Below are 20359 nucleotides of genomic sequence, written 5' to 3' on the forward strand. Positions count from 1 at the left end.
AAAAGTGTGCAACGTGTTTCAGCGTCATCAAGGTAACGTGATAAAGTGGCAAAGTGCTGTCCCGTTCCTGTTAACAGCATTTTGAGCCCTTGCAGCCTCTTAAACTCAATCACTTTCCAAGTGACGTCAGTAAAGTCTGGACATTGGGATTGGGCCAACGACTCCCAACCCTTATTGGACTGTTTTTTGACCATTCTAATTGGTTGAAATCATTTAAAGAAACAAATACTGGATATGGGGCTAAATAAAACTTTCCGTTGCAACGTTGTGCTGTAGAGGGTTAAGTTATCATCACAACATTAACAGTAACATTTCTAGAGACTACAGCTAAAGTCTGTTACTGTTACAGAGTATTTCAGAATCATTTCACTGCTGCTCTATCCCACGAATAGCACTTTGGCTGCTACTGGCTTCTGTTCTTCTCGTCTCCCTTTGGCTGGCCAAACCACCTCTATGAATGACTGAACTCCGTCAGATACTTTGACTCCGTGCTTCCTGTAACGAGAGCTGTCTATCAAGGTACAAGGATGTCCCTGTGGTTGTGATTACGATGAAAGTGACCAATCATTAGAGGGTCAGTGCCCTCCTTGGTTCCTGCCCCCAAATTGTCAAACGCCACGTAGACTCGAGCGAGCAGAAATCCACTGTGTGAGCAAAACAGCACTCCGTGAGCAGAAGCCCGCAGTGCGCGAGCAGGATACCGCTGTACAAGCAGAGTTACCATATCAGAGCATGCCATGCGCTCGCTTGCAGCTACGTGTACAACTCTCGGTTGTTTGTGCACAAGTACTTTTATCATGCCAGCTGAAGGTTAATTTTTGCGCGTGAGCGGGTCTTATAACTTTTGACAAAAAAATGATGCCATAGAAAACCCCACTGTCTCAGTTTAACCAGCCCCCCTGCACATTTTCCCCTTCACCGTCTGCGTCTCAAGATTCCATACATCATGATGATACATGATGTATCATTGATATGTCCTATCATGTGTTTATATGTTTTAGTTTCCTTGACTTTCTGTCTTTTGAACTGATGCATCCTAGTTATGCATGTTTGTTATTGAATGGTGTAACTGCAACAGAAAATGCATGGTTTAGTCTCGGTTAAGACCTGGCTCTCAAACCGCAACAAAGGAGGAGGATGCAACTGACTTTAAACAATAATCAATGAGTTTTATTAAAGTAAATAAACAATGTGGAGGCGATGCAGGAGTGCAATGATTAATATGTGGTGCGTGTTGTTAACGTCAGTAGAGAACAAAAGCATTGCACAAAGACACTGCACAGTAAAAAGGCCCAATACAGAGAGCTCTTGGGGCTGTCACAGTCTCAAACAAGTAAAATGTTACAATTCCCCCCCGTAGTCTGTGTGCCTGTGCTGACATGTAACATTACATAATAACACATACTGGAAATTAAGCAAACATCTTAATACAACTAAATATTTCTTTCTTGTGTTACAGCTAACCCAAACTCTTGTAGCCATGAACTTAATGCATGTAATGTATGTTAGTGCTAAAACATTAGCACTAACATACATTACATGCATTAAAGATATCTACACGCAATAAACATGATTTAACTTGTAGTTTAACTATAAAGCAGGTAATGCTTTAACAAAAATAAATGAATGGGAAAAAAACACTTTCTTACCTAAAATGATTTCTTTTTCTTCTAAAACTGGCTGGGCCAGACACAGGGGGCTATTTTCCCCTTGTGGAATAAAGACTAAACTGAGCATTTGCAGAGTGAAGCAAGTGACCTGCAACTTGTTCATGAATGGCAAAATTGGACGTGTTACAATCATCCCAGATCTCCTGTAACATTTATTATTATTTGATTACAGTCCGTTATCTCTAATCAGTTCTCTTTGAATTGGATGTTAATTTTGTTCTCTTCTCGCAGAGCTGCCACTAAAATCATCTTTTCCTTAACTTTAACTTTCTCACTAAATTTTAAAATATGTGCACATAATATATCAGAGGTGGTTAGCAACGACTTACATTTACTCTTAAATCTACTGTGGTGGAAATTTGATATTTTACTGTGTTTACTGTTTCACCCTGCATGCTTCATCAGAATAGACCAATCCACCAATGTGTCCCAGAGCAAGACACTTAACCGCCTGTTGCTCCAGAGTCATGCGACCTCTGACATGATTAGCAATTGTAAGTGGCTTTGGCTAAAAGCGTTAGCTAAATAAATGTAAATGTAAACCCTGCTGCAGTAAAAGCTTTAAGAATAAATGTAAAAAAAACAGATCAAAGTGATTATAAAGGGCTGGCCACAACAACAGGAAAACACAATGTGGGAAACAGTGTACGCGACATTTTAAAATGCACCTGGATTGTTTTGCATTTTGTGACTTTCAACAAAATGAAAAAGTATATTTTTTCAGTCTTATATTTTATCATTGAAGATTTGTCAAAAATAGTGTTAAAATATCACCCCCCCCCCTCCCCTTCAGTGAATGATCAAATGACAGATCACTGAAGTATTCAAGGATTGATTATAGCCTAAGTTTATGTGAAGTTTTCAGGCAGCACAGCCATCAGAGACACGAGGTGCAGGAGCAGATATTTGACATGTTTGGTCAGTTCTTCTAGGGAGATGTTGGGATGCAGCAGATCTGGAGTGTAGATGAGAACTATTTCTCTCTCCTCCAACCGTCCTCTTTCTCTCAGACAGCGGTCTGGTTCTTCATCAGTGTTGAACTTAGTCTCTCCCAGTATGAAGTTCCCCACTTTTCTCCTCTCAGACCAGCTGTTCCCCAGCAGAACAACCCTCAGCTCAGACACTGAAAGGAAAACACTGAATTAACTTAGACCAAAATGAAAACAATAAAATAGGATTTATAACCAATGAGGAAGTCAAAGCTTTTTTAAGGTGGACTTTGCAAATTCACCACCGAGCTTGTAAATATTCAAATTAAATAAAACGTGAGTTTGTACCCAGAACCTACAAACACTGTAATTCTAGATGTTAATATACAGAAGAATAATTCGGACTCAGTTCAGTTAACTCACTGTCAGGTGGCATCATTCCATAGCTTTCGTTGCGTTTCAGTGGTTTCAGATCCTCTGACACTGTAAGGACAAAGAAAACTGATTCATTCCCTTGTTGTCTTTAATTAAAGGGCATATTGCTGTTGATTATTTAGTACTTTTATTTTTGGAGATATTGACCCGGGAGGAGACACCAACTAGAGTTATAAACAGCGTGACAGTCTGTCCTTACATTTAATTAATCATTGGATATCAGGTCATTAACACTGATATTAAAGTAAGAATAAATAATGTAGAAATTAAAAGTGTATGAAACTACATATTTGGGTGTAATCATAAATTATGCTGGAAAACACAATATCCAAATAACTACAGAAGGCTATGGATCTCTTCAGTCAGCTTCCTTTGCATATTCAGTAGTGCTCAATTATTGTTTCATATGTAAGAGGCTGAGATCTCTCCCCTTCACTCTGATTGAAGTGACACTTGTTTACTTCCTAGTTTAGCAATCAGTTTAAAATGAGCTGTGTGCTGCCATGTTTGGACGAGGTTGCCTCTTTCTCTCCTGACAGTCACTACTTCTTATCTCTGCCAAACAACGTATATTTGTTGGTATGTTTCCTCTGGGTGAAATACTCAGAGTTACGTTGTCGGGTCCTTGAAGTCTGTCTGTGGTATAGTGACCCTGAGAGCTCAAAGCACAAGAACTTAAAACTAATAAATAAAACTCTGTTTTTGTAGTTTCTGATCTGCAGATTGCACTTACTTAGAGGGGGTTCGCATGTTAGAAGAAAAAGTTTGTAAAACATTTTTGAAATGGAAAAAGGTTTTAAGAAATTTTAAAAAACATTTGGGGAAAATTCCTGTTAATCAGAGATAATAAGCAGGTTCATCAGTGATGACAGACAGACTGTAGCCTGTTATGAATGCAGGGGTGACCGAGTTATCCTGAGATGCATTATGAACAGTATGAGAGGAGACAAAAACGCTCTTTGATTTGACAGACCGTACATCATGTGGCCACAAGTAGCTTCATTAGCATTTTAATACCACCAATCCATCCATCATGTTCAACCACTTATCCTGGGTCGCAGGGAAATATGATAAATAAATGAAATAGGCTATATGATTGGTGGGTCTGGAGGTCCTCCCCCAGACGAAGCGGAGCATTAAACTCTTAATTTCCTGCATTCTAGAGACTTTTTTTGCACCAATTTGGTGAGTGGAAATCCCTTCATTTATATAAAGGGAACAAAAATTCACGTGGCTGGTGACAAATCAGAATAAAATATTGTCGAATATAATGCAGTAATGAGCAGCTTGTTTTTTAACCTAAGTTACTTTTTTGGACTGAAACAGGCTGATCTGTTTCTTCTATATTTACATTACATTTTATGTTTTAAGTATACCTTTCTCATAAAATCTTTATTTTTGTTAATTAACATTTCTTGTTGCAAGCTAATTTTCAGAAAATGTTTAGTAAATGCTTTCAAAAAGTGATGGGGACAAAATCAGCCATTTCAAGTGGTAAGGACATGTCCCCAGGGTCCCCAGTGTAAATGACACCTATGAATTTTAGTGTCCTCTGGAAACACTTCCGTCATCGTTTTGAGTATTTGGTTGTGTTGTCTGTATCTGCAGCACATCTTCTAGATGCTGAAACTTTAACTGATGAAGATGTTTTCTTAATTTGCTTGTGTTTTGTCTATGTGTCTTGTTGCAGTGCATTGAGCTCTCAAGGCCACCGTAACTAAGTGCCCAGTCACATAAACATCACCTATACTGTGTAAAAATAAAATCCAAATTTAGCAATCCTATTATAAAAATAAAAATCATCAAATAAGATCATAGAGCCAAATGATGGCCAGTTTATGAAATTAGAAACATTAAGATTTAATGATCTGATGATTAATGACTATTAATGTTGCACAAAAAAGGTACAAAGCTCAAATATTGAAATACATTTTTGTAAAAAGACAGCAATTATTATCTTAAAGCAATATGAATGTTTAAAAAAATTCTACCTATATAAATATGTAAAATAAAAATATATCTCATCACTCCGTGCATGAGATCACTTCCTGTTACGTATTTTCTAAAAATCATATCAATAGAAAAAACTAACAGTATCATTCATGTATATTAACAACTGAGTGTGTACATACACATGTCCATTCATGGCATTCACTGTTTCACAGCACCCACAGGCCCTGTTTTTTGACCCATTTTTTTTATAGAAATTATTTTGCTTGCAGATAAATCACTTTTTTTAACAAAAGATTTCTGATTTTATATTATTTCCCTTTCCCCTAGTGAGCTGTCTCGTAACAATGTACAAAAACAACACTGAAATACAAATTGAACTTGGATTAAAATAAAACTGCATTGGGGACTCAACACAAAGCTTAAGATACTAAAGGAAAATTAATATTTATAAAATATGAATTTTTGATGAATAAAGTTAACAGAGCAGACTCATGCAGCGAGACAGAAAGTTGTGTGTGACTTAAGGGAAAAGCAAGGTGAGCAGTTTAAAGCAGTTTGTGAGGAAACACTAAAATAATTAAACAATTAAAAAGGTGAGATAAGAAATAACCTATTAAAAATCTGGTAAATGTTTGTGTATGCTGTCACTTACAGCTCTTAGAAAGAAAGAAAATCTGAATCAGACAAAATTGGAATAGAAGATTGGAGTACAGCCAAATGACTTTTAGTCCAGGATTAGACAAAGTTCTTTAATACAGTGCTTGAAGTGGGAAAAAATAGGTCATGTCGAGGTGCCGGTAGGCTACTGCGTACCGGGGCGTTCCGGCCCACTTCAAGCACTGCTTTAATACAGATGTTGAGAAGAATGTTTTCCAGACTAGTCTGACTGGACTCACTTGTAGCTGCAGACCCCATGATTTCACTTGGCTGGAAACATCAGAGACATATCCAGAACCTGAACCTGAAAAGAGGACAGTAAAAAGTGTTAAACTGTCTTGTTGGTTAACATGTCTTAACTCGTCTGCTGCCTCATGTTACATCAGTAAACCTCACAACACACACACACACACATCTTTAAACCAAAGCATTTCTCTGTGTAAAACTTTACTGTTTATACATCATAATAACTAAAGCAATGTGATTTTTTTAGTCATTCTATGTTTTCATGTTTGCATGTTTGCATAAATTAGTTTACTCTGCCTTAAAATGCCACAGGTAGCGTGGGTGTATCTATCTGTGGTATTTATTTTATTTATTTCAGTCAAGTAAAGCCACTGAGCAAAGCCAGTATTTGCCTTTTCATTAGAAATATATGATTGACATTAAAATGTTTTTCACATGTCTTCATTACCCAGAGGTAGAAAGTAACAAATTTACATTTACTCGCTTACTGTAATTTAGTAGTTTTTTTGTGTAGTTGTATTTTTAAAGTCGTTTTTATAATCTGTAATTTTACTTTTCCTTAAGTGTGTTTTGTTTGAAGTATTGTACTTCGCTACACTGTAAATCAAATCCGTTACCGAGTAAAAAAATGCATGTTTGCGCGTGACTCAGAGACAGGACTGACTGTGCCTCTGGCAAATATAGCATGTGATGTCTTATTAAGAGGAGCCACGCTCCCCCTGGCTCCCCTGTAGTTCGCACCCTGCTTGTACCATGGGTAGTTGTTAAAATACGTTTTCATAGTTTCTATGAAGTCACGTTAAAATCACCTGTTGAATGTTGCCTAAATAGAGATATAACTTCAAATACGGTCCAGTGTCTCCCATTTTCCCAGTGTGGCCCGCCACAGTTTCATAATGAAGCAAAAACATTCACAAAACTTCTCATTATAGAATTAAAAGTTCTCCAACATTGTTTTGCGCCTTTGCTTTCTATTTGTCAAACAAACTAAAATCTGCAAAGGACTGCGATTTAATTAAATATGTATAAAAAGTAGGTCTATAAATAAGATATTAAATCAGTATTAATAAGTTATTTTAGGAGTTTAAAAAAGTAACTAAGTAATGTTAACAATGAGTAATTTAAATGAGCTACTTTTTAATTTTACTTGAGTAGATTTTTATACCAGTAACTTTACTTCTACTTAAGTAAAATTCATCAACGTAACAGTCCTTTAACTTATTACAATATTTCAGTACTCTTTCCACCTCGGTCATTACCTTATAAATAATACAAAGCACATACCTACATAAAAACTTGGGATAACCAGAATTTCCCACTGGTTTCTGTTTGGTGTGCAGCTGACTGAACAGATATCAGGATTAACTGAGCCTGGTCTGGAGCCATCACATCTCCATGGTAACTTATGTGCCACTGCTTTCCTGAGAACTAATAGCAGCTATATTCAGCCAAGAAACTAAACCATATAGCCTATAGAAATCAAATAATGCATCGATAATTGTTTTATGATGTCATCTTAGCCCTCTCAATCAGAGTCGAATGAAATCATGAGCCACCTGAAGATTCACACATTCACATTTATTCATTTAGCTGAGGCTTTTATCCAAAGCGACTTACAGTTGCTATATTAGTGAAGCCGGGTCTCTCACACCAAAGGCATGTGTCTTATCCACTGCTCCATCACATACCCCGGATTCACAATTAGATTCACAATCCTAATTGTTATGGACCATTCAGGACAGTCACAGATGAATTCCATACCATCACACTTAAAAACAGTCGAACAAGCCACACAAAGACAAAAGAGTTTCTTGTAGCCTAAAGGACAATGTAACTTCCGCCTTTTTCAAAATAAGAATGATGATTTTTTTTAAACAAAACTTAAGGACCTATCACAAACCTCCTCATTTCAGAGACTTTAGAGATGAAACACGGACTGAAAACAGATCAGGACTCTCGCTTCAGATAAAAAAAAAACCAAACCATTTAGTGAAGTTAGTGTGATAATAACAAGCTGTGAGTCTGATGAGAACAGCTGACTGACGGGAGGAAGATCGATGATTTTACAGTTAATAATGTGAATCTGGAACCTGCTGCAGTTCTATCATCAGCTCTACTGACCCACCAACTACACAGAGAAAATACTTTCACTTTAATAGTTTTCTGGATCTAGTTTTGCTCGAGTTCACTCACCTACTGCATTTCTTGCTGCGACACAATCAAGAAGTTTTTCTTCTTCTTCTTAGTTAATGCCGGAATGCAAACAACTTTTAGGTGCATACTGCCACCTACTGTACTGGAGTGTGTAACATCATATCACTCAGCTATCAGCTGTCTTTCCAACTCAAACAATATGCAGTGCAAAATGACATGTTCAACATTTTCTTGAACCCCAAAGTTTTCACATTTTTCACTCTTCCTTTTCCCCAATAAAAACAAGGTGCCACTCAGTCCTGTGTGATCTACTCTTAGTCTTGTCATTATAATTTCCTCCCGCCTGCTCCTTTCACTATAATTTTTATTACTGACAGACTTTTGTATTTTAAAGTAACTCCTTCCTTTCCTGTCTTCCTACGAACCATTTCTGCCATATTTCAGTACCTTTCTTCTTAATGGCTGTTTTTCCTTCTCCTTTTCCTAGCGGTATTTGAACTGTTATTTCCTTTTGTAATGCCTCTTTTGCTAGTTTGTCTGCAATCTCATTTCCATTTACTCCCTCATGAGCTGGCACCCAGCAAAACTGTACATCTATCCCTCCCCGATGTAATCTTAATAAGCTGTGAAACATTTCTATCAGTAGGTCTTCTCTGACAGATGTCATTGACTGAATACTTTTAATAACTGCTAAGGAGTCTGTGCATAATATCACCCTTTCAGGTCTGACCTCTTCAACCCACTGTAATGCTATAATGACTGCCAATATTTCTGCTGTATATACAGATAGCCCATCTGATAATCGTTTTGAGATATTTATTTGAATTCTGGTATATGTATTCCAATTCCCACACATTCCTGTTTGTTTTTAGATCCATCTGTATACATTTTTAGATAATTATGGAAACTGTTTCTCAGATAGCTGCTAGTCCGTATTCCCACTTCCTCTATTCCCCATCCTCTTTTCTTTTCCAGTATACTAAAATCTGTTTTTACATCTGGATAGAGCCAAGGTTGAATGTTACTGACTGGATCGGGTTTGGTGAAATCTAATGCTTCCATTCCGTATTCCCTGACTCTCTTTTCCCCCGTCCATCCAAACCCATGCCCCCGAAACTTGAAATATTCCCAACAATCCTTTGTTATCTCCTTTGCAGGGTTTTCTTTCCCACTTCCTTTCAGTCTGACCCAATATGCTAGCGCTAGTTTCTCTCTTCTTAACTCCAGTGGTGTCTCTCCAGCTTCTATGAGTATTGTGTTAATGGGAGTTTTCTTAATGGCTCCAATGCATATCTGTAAAGCTCTGTATTGTAATTTATTAATTTTTTCCAATGTTGTTTTTGCTGCTGCATTATATACTATGCAACCATAATCTATTGATGACCTCATGCATGCTCTATATATGTCAATTAGTGACTGTTTATCTGCACCCCAGTCGCATCCCGCCACCGCTCTCAGTAAATTAATCACTTGTTTGCATTTAATTTCGCTTGTTTGTGAACACCATATAACAGGATTTGCTTGTTGATATTTTAAATCCCCACTTGAATGACCACTTCTCTACTTTCCCTATTACCTGATGTTTTCTAACACATATGTCTCATTTCTTCCTCTCATCCATATGGCCCCATCATCTGCATATAACGCTGATTTGATGTGTCCATCTAAATCTGAAAATATATCATTAATCATAATGTTGAATAATATAGGGCTAATTGCGCTCCCCTGGGGAATTATTTACCTTAAACTCTGTATAAATTTCTGATCCAACCAAGTCTAGTATCCAGTTATAAATCCTTCCTTCAAACCCCTGTTCTATTTAGTAGTCCTTCCCTCCACATAGTATCATATGCCTTCTCAATGTCAAAATACACTATTATCATCAGCTCTTTCATTTTCAGTGCCTTTTCTACCTCATTACTTACTCTAACGAGAGCATCTGTTGTGGAGCACCCTTTCCGAAATCCATTTTGTATATCACTCAGTAGTCCTCTCTGTTCCATTACATGTGATAACCTACGAACTATTATCCTCTCCATCCAAGTGTGATGTCAGAGCTATGGGTCTATAATTACCAGGATTGGTTGGGTCTTTACCAGGTTTGCTAAACGGTAGTATAACTGCACTTTTCCAACTTCTCGGTATTATTCCATCCTTCCATATTTTATTGAACAGTCTTAACACTAGCTTAATTGACTCTACTGGCAGCTGTCGGAACATGGCATAACATAACTGGTCTTGTCCTGGGGCTGTATATCCCGTGCCAAGCAGAGCTATATTGAGTTCTGTTATTGTAAAATCCACATCTAAAGTTGTTGTACCATCCTCCCTCTTCAGCTTCACGTCCTTATTTTCTCTGAGTGCCAGGTCTTTCTGTTGCTTATGAATATCCATAAGGTGATCACCACTATGCACAGCCGCAAAAGCCCTACCCAACATCTCTGTCTTTTCTTTGTCTGACACCACCGTCTTTCCTCCATCTATCAAAGCTGGGATTTTAATCGCTTTCCTTTTCCCACTCATTCTTTTAAACATAGACCATATATCCCCTAACTCTACACCTCTACCTATGGTGGAACAGAACTCTCTCCAATTTTTCTTTTTGTTAACTTAATTGTCCTACGTGCCACTGCCCTTTTCCTTTGAAAATCCAAAACACTCTCTTGTGATAAATTTTTCTTTAATGTTTTAAAGGCTTTGATTCGTTCTTTTACAGCTCTGCTACACTCCTCATTCTACCAGGGGACCACTTTCTTCCTGCCCATTGTTGTTCGTTTTGGAATACTTAAATGTGCTGCATTTATAATGTGTTCTGTAATTTGCTTTGTGCATTCCTCTACATCACCTTCTAACGTCACAAGGTTTGCTGACTTCGTACAACATAACCTAAATTTTTCCCAGTCTGCTTTCTCAAAGCACCATCTGTTAATTGTACTTCCTTCTTGGAAACATACATTTGTGTTAATAATAGTGAGAACTGGAAAATGGTCACTTCCTATGGTAGAATCATTCATAACAAACCATTCACATGCGTTTACCAAATTATCTGTGTGATATCTAAACATGATGTTTTACCCCTGTTCACATCCATTCGTGTTCCCTGTCCATTATTAATGCAGACCAGTGATCTTTTTTCCATCATTTCTTCAATTATGTCCCCATTATTATCTGTGTGATTGCTGCCCCATAAGCTGTTGTGTGCATTGAAGTCCCCACACCATATTTCTTTCCTGTATACAGTCCCTGCCATTTCATTCAGTTTATTGATATCTAAGTTTTTGCATGGGTTATAGAAATTAATCAATTTAATGTTTCCCTCTTTCCTTGGGCTATATATTTCAACTATTATACATTCTGAATCTTCTGAGCTTGGGGATTCCCTGTAGGCCAACCCATCCTTGATAAAGGTGACGCACCCTCCACCAGTTTGGTTGTTAGGTCTATTGTACCTTATAGAGCTAAACCCTGGTATCACATAATCTAGTCTGTCTCGTAACCAAGTTTCTTGTACACATATTGCATCTGGAACAACATCTGATTCATGAATGTACTTTTTGAATTCTTGACCATTAGCTATAAGACTTCTTGCGTTCCACTGTAGTATGTGAAGAACCATTATAAGTGTCCTAACCCTCTGTTTGTGTATTTCCATTTTCAGTTACCGTCACCAATGCATGTATTTGATCTACTTTGATATCTTTCATATCAAGAAGCTTTCCTGCTGCTTCTACAATAGCCTTAATTCTGTCACTTTTCTTTTTCAACTGGGACGCAACATTGATGGTGTGACATATGAAACCCACAAAGTTCACTTTTTTCACTATCAACGTATCATTGTCAACTTTATATTGATGCTCGCAACCATTCTGTGTGTGAGCTGGAATCTGGTTTTGTGTCTGATTAACTGGTGTTATGTTTCTTTGGACAATTCCACTGGAGTTTTTGGAGAGTATGGGTGACTACCAAATGCAATTGGTGGTTGAAACAATGGACATATGGTACAGTATGTCTTGGTGCAGCTTTTGTTGGAGACGTTTTTGCACCCATCCATGTTTACCCGACATCAGAGAGGCGCCATCATACACTGCTGTGCTGACTAATGATTTTCCCAGAACTCAGCCCTGCTTTTGTTAATTCTTCAATGATCGTGTCAGTCAGTGTTTCTGCGTCGCTCTGGTCAGCAGTGGCGATTGTCAGAAGACGTTCAGTTGGCTCACACAGTTCATTCACAAAACGCACAACTATTGAAATATTCTCTCTTCCTGTCGGGTCTCGAGTTCCATCTATTTTTATTGTATAAAACGACTCGCCAACCTCTTTCACAATGTGCTCCTTGACCAAAGTACTCATAATGTCTATCAAACAATTTTGAATGTCATTGCTAGTATACCTAGCATTGTGTGGGATAGTCTGCGCTATCTTGGCCAACACGGCATCTTTCCGCAAAGTATACTCAAATAAGGACAAAAATAATCCGCATCCATCTTCAGTCATACTACCAAAAGCATCATGGTCACCTCTAAAAGGTAGCTGGTTCACTGCAAGTTACTCGACCTCATCAATTATTGATGACAAGTAGTATCTATTGGGTTCAAAATGTTCTGCATTGATTAAAGTTGTGATGTCTTTACCGGTCTGAATCCGTTTCTCCTTGTCCCGCCACATAGCTTCACAACTCAGGTGTTCTTTTGATGCTGAATGTTTATTACGTCCTTTCCCAGTTTCCACTGCATACTTCCAGTCACAAAATCCACTAATCGTAAATGTGGTGTCTGTGGGAGAGGTGGGAGCTCGAAACATTCTGCAAGGGTAGCAGCATCTGCAGGAATAGAATATTCCAGCCAGTCTCTGCTTCCATACCAGAAGCTGCTGAACGATTTTTTTTTGCCTGAGAAAAAACGTGCTGGAAAGTTTTTCAGGATTACTTGTTTGGGTTTCTCAATACCGAGATCCCCTGGTGGTGTCGCCAGCAACAACCCTTGCTTGAAGAGGTTATGGCCTTGGCAAGTAACGTTACACCTACTAGCATCGCTGCAATGGTGAACCTCAGCGCTGTCTGCAGTTGGATCAACCTCTTGCGAACTGCTACATCCTTGGCTGTCGCTTGACGTTACCTCACAGCTCTCTCCTGCCAGCCTTGGTGGTCTTTGATTAAAGAAACGCCGTATATCCATTTTGACATCGTGGCTCACTCAGCACAGTTGTTTATAAATCACTAACAGGTGTACCAACTGTAATGTTACTGTAATGTTAACTTAGCGCTTGCTAAGCACATAACCCGAAACTAAAACAAACTAATCAAATCTTTATATTATTTTAAAACTCAGACAAAATAATTTTTTTCAGCAGTTATGAATATACAAAATGATAATTTTGATAGCAGTAGCCTATTGATTAAAATAATTATATATATCATGCAACCACGTGTGGTCAGGTGGATGGTGAGATGTGCAGTTGGTGGTGACAGAAACAGGCTGGTCTAATGTGTTCTGCATGTGGAGAAAAAGCAGTGAAATCACCCTTTTGTCATTTTCACAAATAAAATGAAGTTTTTCAAATCTAAAACAGTGTTTCAGACAGTGTTAGGGCTTTGCCTAAAATGCAGCAAAACAGCTTTCACAGCAGCAAGAGGTGCAAAAAACGGAGATTCAGCAGCAGCCACAAGGTGTCTGACAAGAACATGTTGTTATAAAAGCTTCATACTGGAGGAGCAGCCTAAATGTGGAGTATTTCTTTGCAAACAGGTGCAGCAAATTAATTTGTTATAGGCCTACTCTAAACACATTCTGAAGTCTGTTCATACTTAAATACAAACAAACCAAAAACAAACCAACACATTAAATGAACTTCATCACTGTATATGTGACACACAGGAATGTGGGATTTTATTTTGAAAAGTCTGTAATTTCTATGCGTTTATTGTTGTAGCAGAGCCTTATTTAGTTGATTAGATGTACATTTATGTTATATTTTTGCCACAAGGGGGCCTCACCTCCCTAGTGAGACAGCTTGGTGTGGCTTGCAGCCGACCCTTGTCTTCAGTACGACAGAAGCCAGGAGAAGGAGCGCACTACCTGTTGCCTGTCTCATAATTTTCCTGTTTTCTACAGAAAATCATAATCGGCAAACAGACCTCACGTTCAGGGCCTGTTACATAAACATGTGTATATGTTGTAGTTTCCTTGATTAACTTTCTGTCAGTTGAAACTGATACACTCATTTTTACAGCTGACACTTTAAAGCAAAGGACATTTTAGGATATTTTAGCATATTTTGGGACGCTGCCAGAGGTGTTGCTTCAGCTCACTGCTCTTTTTGGACTCTTTCAGTCAGTGTTGGTGAGGACCTACTGTGATCTCTGCTGGGAGCTTTCCTGTGTTTGGACCTACATGTGTGCTCATGATAAATGAGTCTTTCCCTCTGATCACATCACGTTCTCTCTCAGAGGCTCAGACTGATGCAGCAGCACTTCAGACAGCAGCTATCTGACCGGCTGTTGCTTTCAGAAACACTCATTCCTCTTAAAGCTCACACATACTGCTGAAATTAAATGGACTAAGAAAAATGCTGACAACATATAGACTGAGTGAACAGCCTGGCCATAGAAAAGGGTCGCCACAGACAGAGCTGGCTACCACAGGAGGACAGACTCAGAGGACAGGCAGAGACAGAGGGCAGGTAGAGTCGATGAACCATAAATACTTAATGGGTTTATTTGTTTGTTTTTTAACATACTTGAGTTTTCTTTTTTTCCCTTTTCATTGATATTGATTTTTTCTGGGCGGCATGGTGGTGCAGTGGTTAGCACTGTCGCCTCACAGCAAGCAAGCGAAAAGCAGCAGGCCCCTGATAACATACGGGCCTCAAACAGACGGGTGCTCAAAGACTGTGCTGACCAGCTGGCTCACGTCCTCATGGACATATTTAACACATCGCTTACATATGCTTTCGTCCCATCCTGTTTTAAGACTGCCACCATCATACCATTGCCCAAAACCCCACAATTTCATCACTCAATGACTACCGCCCCGTCGCACTCACTCCCATTATGATGAAGTGCTTTGAGAGGCTGGTGAAGGACCATATCATCTCCAAACTCAGCCCCCCTCGGACTCAACACCCCCCTGTGTAACTGGCTGCTGGATTTCCTCACAGACAGACCCCAGTCTGTGCGGGTCGGCAAAAACACCTCCAGCGTCATCTTTGACCTGGTCCCTTAACACCTCTGCTCTTGTGAAGAGAGCACAGCAGCGGCTGCACTTTATGCGTCGAATGAGAAGAGCAAACCTCCCCCCTCCCATCTTCACCACTTTCTACTCAGGGACAATAGAGAGCTTACTGACCAGCTGCATCTCTGTCTGGTTTGGGGCCTGCAACGCCTCAGACTGGAAATGCGTAGAGAGAGTGGTGAGGACAATGGAAAGAATCATCAGGGCAGCACTTCTTTCCATCCATGACACTGCTTGCAGACGCTGCCTGACCAGGGCAAGACCCTCCTACCCCCATCATGGACTGCTCTCCCTGCTGCCCTCTGGCAAGAGGTTCAGCAGCTTCAAATGCAGAACATCCAGATTCCACAACAGCTTCATCCCTAACATCATAAGACTGCTAAACTCCAAATAATTCTCCCCCCATACATACGACACTAGTCACTTTACATGGACACTGAACTCTATTGCTATACTCTATTGAGTAACTAATACTATCTGCACTTTTATACTGTCTGTCTCACTGTTACAATACATCCTGCTGCTACAGATATTTGCACTATTCATATTGTCTTACATATCTCTCTTTACATATGTTTCTATTGCTGCTACATTCCTGACAAACATCACAATATTTTTATTTTATTTTATTCGGTTGCTGTTTCTTGAGCTATATTTAATCCTATTTTATATTGCATATACTTATATTTATACTGTTCTTTTCTTTTTTTTTTTACTTGTCTCTGTTTTTATGGGAGCCTTGCAACATAATCTCGTTCAATGTAAATTGTGAATGTGCAGTTGAATGACAATAAAGTCTGTCTAAGTCTAAGAAGGTTGCGGGTTCGAATCCTGGTTGACCCGGCCTTTCTGTGTGGAGTTTGCATGTTCTCCTCGTGTCTGCGTGGGTTCTCTCCGGGTGCTCCGGCTTCCTCCCACCATCCAAAGACATGCAGGCTAAGTTAATTGGTGACCATAAATTGTCTTTCGTGTGAATGTGAGTGTGAGCGGTTGTTTGTCTATGTGTGGCCCTGCGATGGATTGGCGACCTGTCCAGGGTGTACCCCGCCTTTCGCCGATATAAACTGGGATTGGCTCCAGCCCCCGCGACCCTGTACTCAGGATAAGCGGTTGACGATGGATAATTTTTTCTGTTTATTAATATATTGTTGTTTCTTTATTGAACCCAAAACAGATAATTACTTCCATATACCAATGTAAAGGCTCTGTATTTGTATAGCGCCTTTCTAGTCTTTGTGACCACTCAAAGCAATGTTACATTACATCGCATTCACCATTCACACACTGGTGGAACAACCACCAGGGGCAATTCAACACTTCAACATGTAGCCTGGAGGAGCCACAGATTGAACCACCGATCTTTCGATTAATGGGCAACCCGCTCTAATTCCTGAGCCACAGGCACCCCCTACTGACCTCTGGTACACACACACACACACACACCACACACACACACACACACACACACACACACACACACACACACACACACACACACACACACACACACACACACACACACACACACACGTTTACTGTTTTATTTATTTATTTGATGAACTAGATGAATTGAATTTGAAACACACACGCATGTTTTGTTTATTTTTATTTATTTATTTATAAATCTTTTTTATTTAATTAAACATACACTCACAAACATGTTTACGGTTTAATTACAACAAATATTTCATTTTTTCACCGCCACAGCATTTGAATGTTCTGATAAACTGCTTCTTCGTGAATAAATTTCCTACAGTTTAATATTGTAGGCTGCTGATTTAGACACATGACAGCCATTTCATTTCATTAATTTACTCATTTAGCTGACGCTTTTGTCCAAAGCGACTTACAATTGCTATATATCATAGGTCGCACGCCTCTGGAGCAACGAGGGGTTAAGTGTCTTGCTCAGGGACACAATGGTGTATGGGTCACAGTGGGGGATTGAATCCAAGTGCATCACAGTGTAGTCAGCTGCAAAATATCGCAATGAAATCTCAGCCTATTTAAACTTTCAGTTATTGCAACCAAATGAAAACAGAAAAAAAGGAAAATAAACATCTGATACTGCTCTGTTGATGATAAGTTTTCATGAAACAAACACTCAAGAAATGGAACAGAGTGGACTGTTTTTTTGTTTCTTTTGCTTCTGAGCAGCATATTTCTTTTTGAATTCATTAAACCCTTCAGCTTTCTTTCTAGCCTCCTCTTCATATATCTTATTCAGAATCTCAATTTTCTTCTTATGTTTCTCCTCCATGTCTTTTCTCTCTTTTTCCTCTTGTTCTCTTCTGATTCTGTCCTCTTCCTTACTAAGCTTCTCATCATTTTCTTTTTCCTGTTCATATTCTTCTTGAAGCTTTCTAAGTCTCGTTTGTTCCTTCTGTCGTCTCTCTTGTCTTGTTTTCGTTTTTCCCACCATTCATTTTGTGTTTTCTCCCAGTTCTCTCGTTCTTTTCTCATCTCTTCTCTGCTCTCCTTCAGCTTTCTGTCAATGGTTTCCTTTGATTCTGACTCTGATCTTATATTTTGCTCCAAAGCTTCACATTTTCGTTTCCACTCCTGTCGTTTAATTTCTTCCTGTTGTTTTCTCTTCCTGTCTTCTTCTTCTCTCATTTCCTGTTCTTTCTTTCTCTCCTCACGTTCCTTCTTTATGTTTTCTTCCTTTTCTTCAAGTTCTTCCTCTTTCAGTTTTCTCTCCTTTTCAGTTTCTGCTCTCTGTTCTTCCATTCTTTTTTTCATTGCTTCCATTTCCTCCTCATGTTTTCTTTGAAGCTCCTCCTCTCTCTCTTCATCTCTTCTTCCTTCTCCTTCAGGATTCTCTCCATTTCTTTCTTTATAGCTGCCTCGGCCTCTTGCAGCATCTCATTGGTGTAGCAGCTGCCTCCATTTTCCTTCACCATGCTGTCAATCTTGGTTATCAGCTCACTGAGTTGTGTGTCGTTTTGTTTATCACGGTTATTCAACACATGGTATCTTCCTCCACAGTCAGAGATCAGATTCTTAAAGGAATCATCACAGTCCTGTTCAATGTATTCTTCAATGGATGTCTCCTCATCCTCCAGTTTATCTCCTCTTGTGAAAAGAATGATGGTGAACTTTTCAGAATTCTTCCCAAATACTTCCTTGATGAGTTTTAATGCCTCCTTCTCCTCTGGTGTGAGTCTCCCGATCTGTAACACCAACAGGAAGACATGTGGTCCTGGAGCCAGAAGACTGATGCATTTCACCATCTCCTCATGAACCTCTTCATGAGACAAAGTTGTGTCAAACAGACCAGGAGTGTCGACCACAACGACCAGACGACCGTCGACTTCACTCTGTGTTTTCTGACAACGTTTGGTGACTGATGTTTGACTTGATTTGGCTTCAAACTCTTTTCTTCCTAGAATGATGTTTCCTGTAGAGCTCTTTCCACTTCCAGTCTTCCCTATCAACACAATCCTGAGACTCTCTGGGCTCTGCTCCTCATCATCACCTGGGAAAGAAGAAGACCTGGAGTTACTTTAAACATTCTCAGCAGCTACAGTGAAGGTTCAAGACTGTGATGATCAACATGGTTCAGGACACAGAAAAACATTTCAGTTCAAAGTACTTACAAGTGATCTTGTCCTTCATCAGCCTCTCATGTTGGATGACCTTTTCCATTTGTGCACATGCAAATGTTACAGCTGTATAGCAGGATGGTTTATTTTCAGATTGTCTCATCATGTCCAGCAGCTCTGGGATCTGCTGCTTGTCCTTGATGTTGAGAACAACATATCTTCCTCCACAGCTCTGACGGAGCTCCTGGATGTCCTTGTTTTCCTTTAGAAAGTTAACAACAGCTGGAGCTGCAGGATCTGACTCCACAGTGAACAGAATCATGGTGAAGTCATCGACTCGAGAGCTGAATGTGTTCTGGATGGTCTTTAACTCTCCCTTGTCTTCATCAGTGAGGGGACCCACAGGTAGGACCAGGATGAAGACATGGACGCCCTCAGGATCACAGAGGGAGATACACCTGAGTGATTCCTCCATCACTGCCTCCTGAGGTTTTTCATACAAGGCAGGCAGCTCCACCAGGGAAACCCAACGTCCACACACCTCTCCCTGATGTTTAACGCACTCTGATGAGTTGGAGACTGAATGAAACTCTGTCTGACCTAAAATGGCCTTGGCTGCTGAAGTCTTCCCTGCTCCTGTCCTCCCACACAGAACCAGGTTTAAAGCTGGTTTGATGTGTTCAGACTTTGGTCTGATGGTCTCTTCAGTGAAGGTGAGGAAGGTTCCTCTGTTTTCAAGGACAATGTTCTCAATCTTCTCCATCAGCTGTCCATGGTCTTCTTCTACCATCCTGTAGGTTCTTCCTCCACAGTCTTGAAGCAGCTGACTGACAGAGCTACTTGTTCCATCATGTGTGCTGATGACCATTGAGTGTTTAAAAGCATCTTGACCAAACAAACTCAGGATGAACTTCAGTGTTTGTCTGTTCTCCTCAGTGAAATCAGAAGGCTTCACTAACAGCAGCAGAACATTTGGTCCAGGAGGACAAAGAGTATCATAAGCTCTTCACCTCTCTTCTCAGCTTCTCCACAGTCAGACCGAAGATATCTGGAGTTTTCACTACTGTTAATGGTTTTCCTCTCCACTCTCCATTGGTGGTCACACACTGCTTGGTTTGAGAAAGAGCTAGGTTATGAAAACCTTGGTACCCGGTGATGAAGTTACCAAGTTTTGTCTGTTTGTTCTCACTTTTTCCCAGCAGCACAATTCTGAATCCAGATGCTGTAATACAACAGAAAGAAAAATATAATTACATACAATAAACTCACTATGAGGCTGAAAGCACTGCATCTGATATGAGTATCTCTTCAGGCATCTCCAGGGTTAGCCTAGCCTAGCCTAGCCTAGTTTTAGTCTTTAGAAAAAGAGGACTATTTCCCCCAAAATGTATTTTCCAAATGCAAAGATGTCAAAAATAGATGATCACTCTAAGAAATGATTCATGGGGTGAGTAAGTCCTGCTTAAAATTTAAGAGCTTTTTTACAATTAAAAATTAAGTTTATTAGATACACTTGCTTTGTTCAGTTGATAACTTATTTT

At 39.4% G+C, this 20359-nt stretch overlaps 1 pseudogene; it reads right to left on the reverse strand.

Annotated features, from left to right (window-relative positions):
- Window positions 1-16866: 16866 nt before the first annotated feature.
- The window catches only part of LOC119892343, a 34966-nt pseudogene continuing 31473 nt past the window's right edge, over window positions 16867-20359 (reverse strand).

This window comes from Micropterus salmoides, unplaced genomic scaffold, assembly GCF_014851395.1.
Source record: "Micropterus salmoides isolate LMB-PRFRI ecotype aquatic unplaced genomic scaffold, ASM1485139v1 Ms_hic_scaffold_7, whole genome shotgun sequence".
Taxonomy (NCBI): Eukaryota; Metazoa; Chordata; class Actinopteri; order Centrarchiformes; family Centrarchidae; genus Micropterus; species Micropterus salmoides.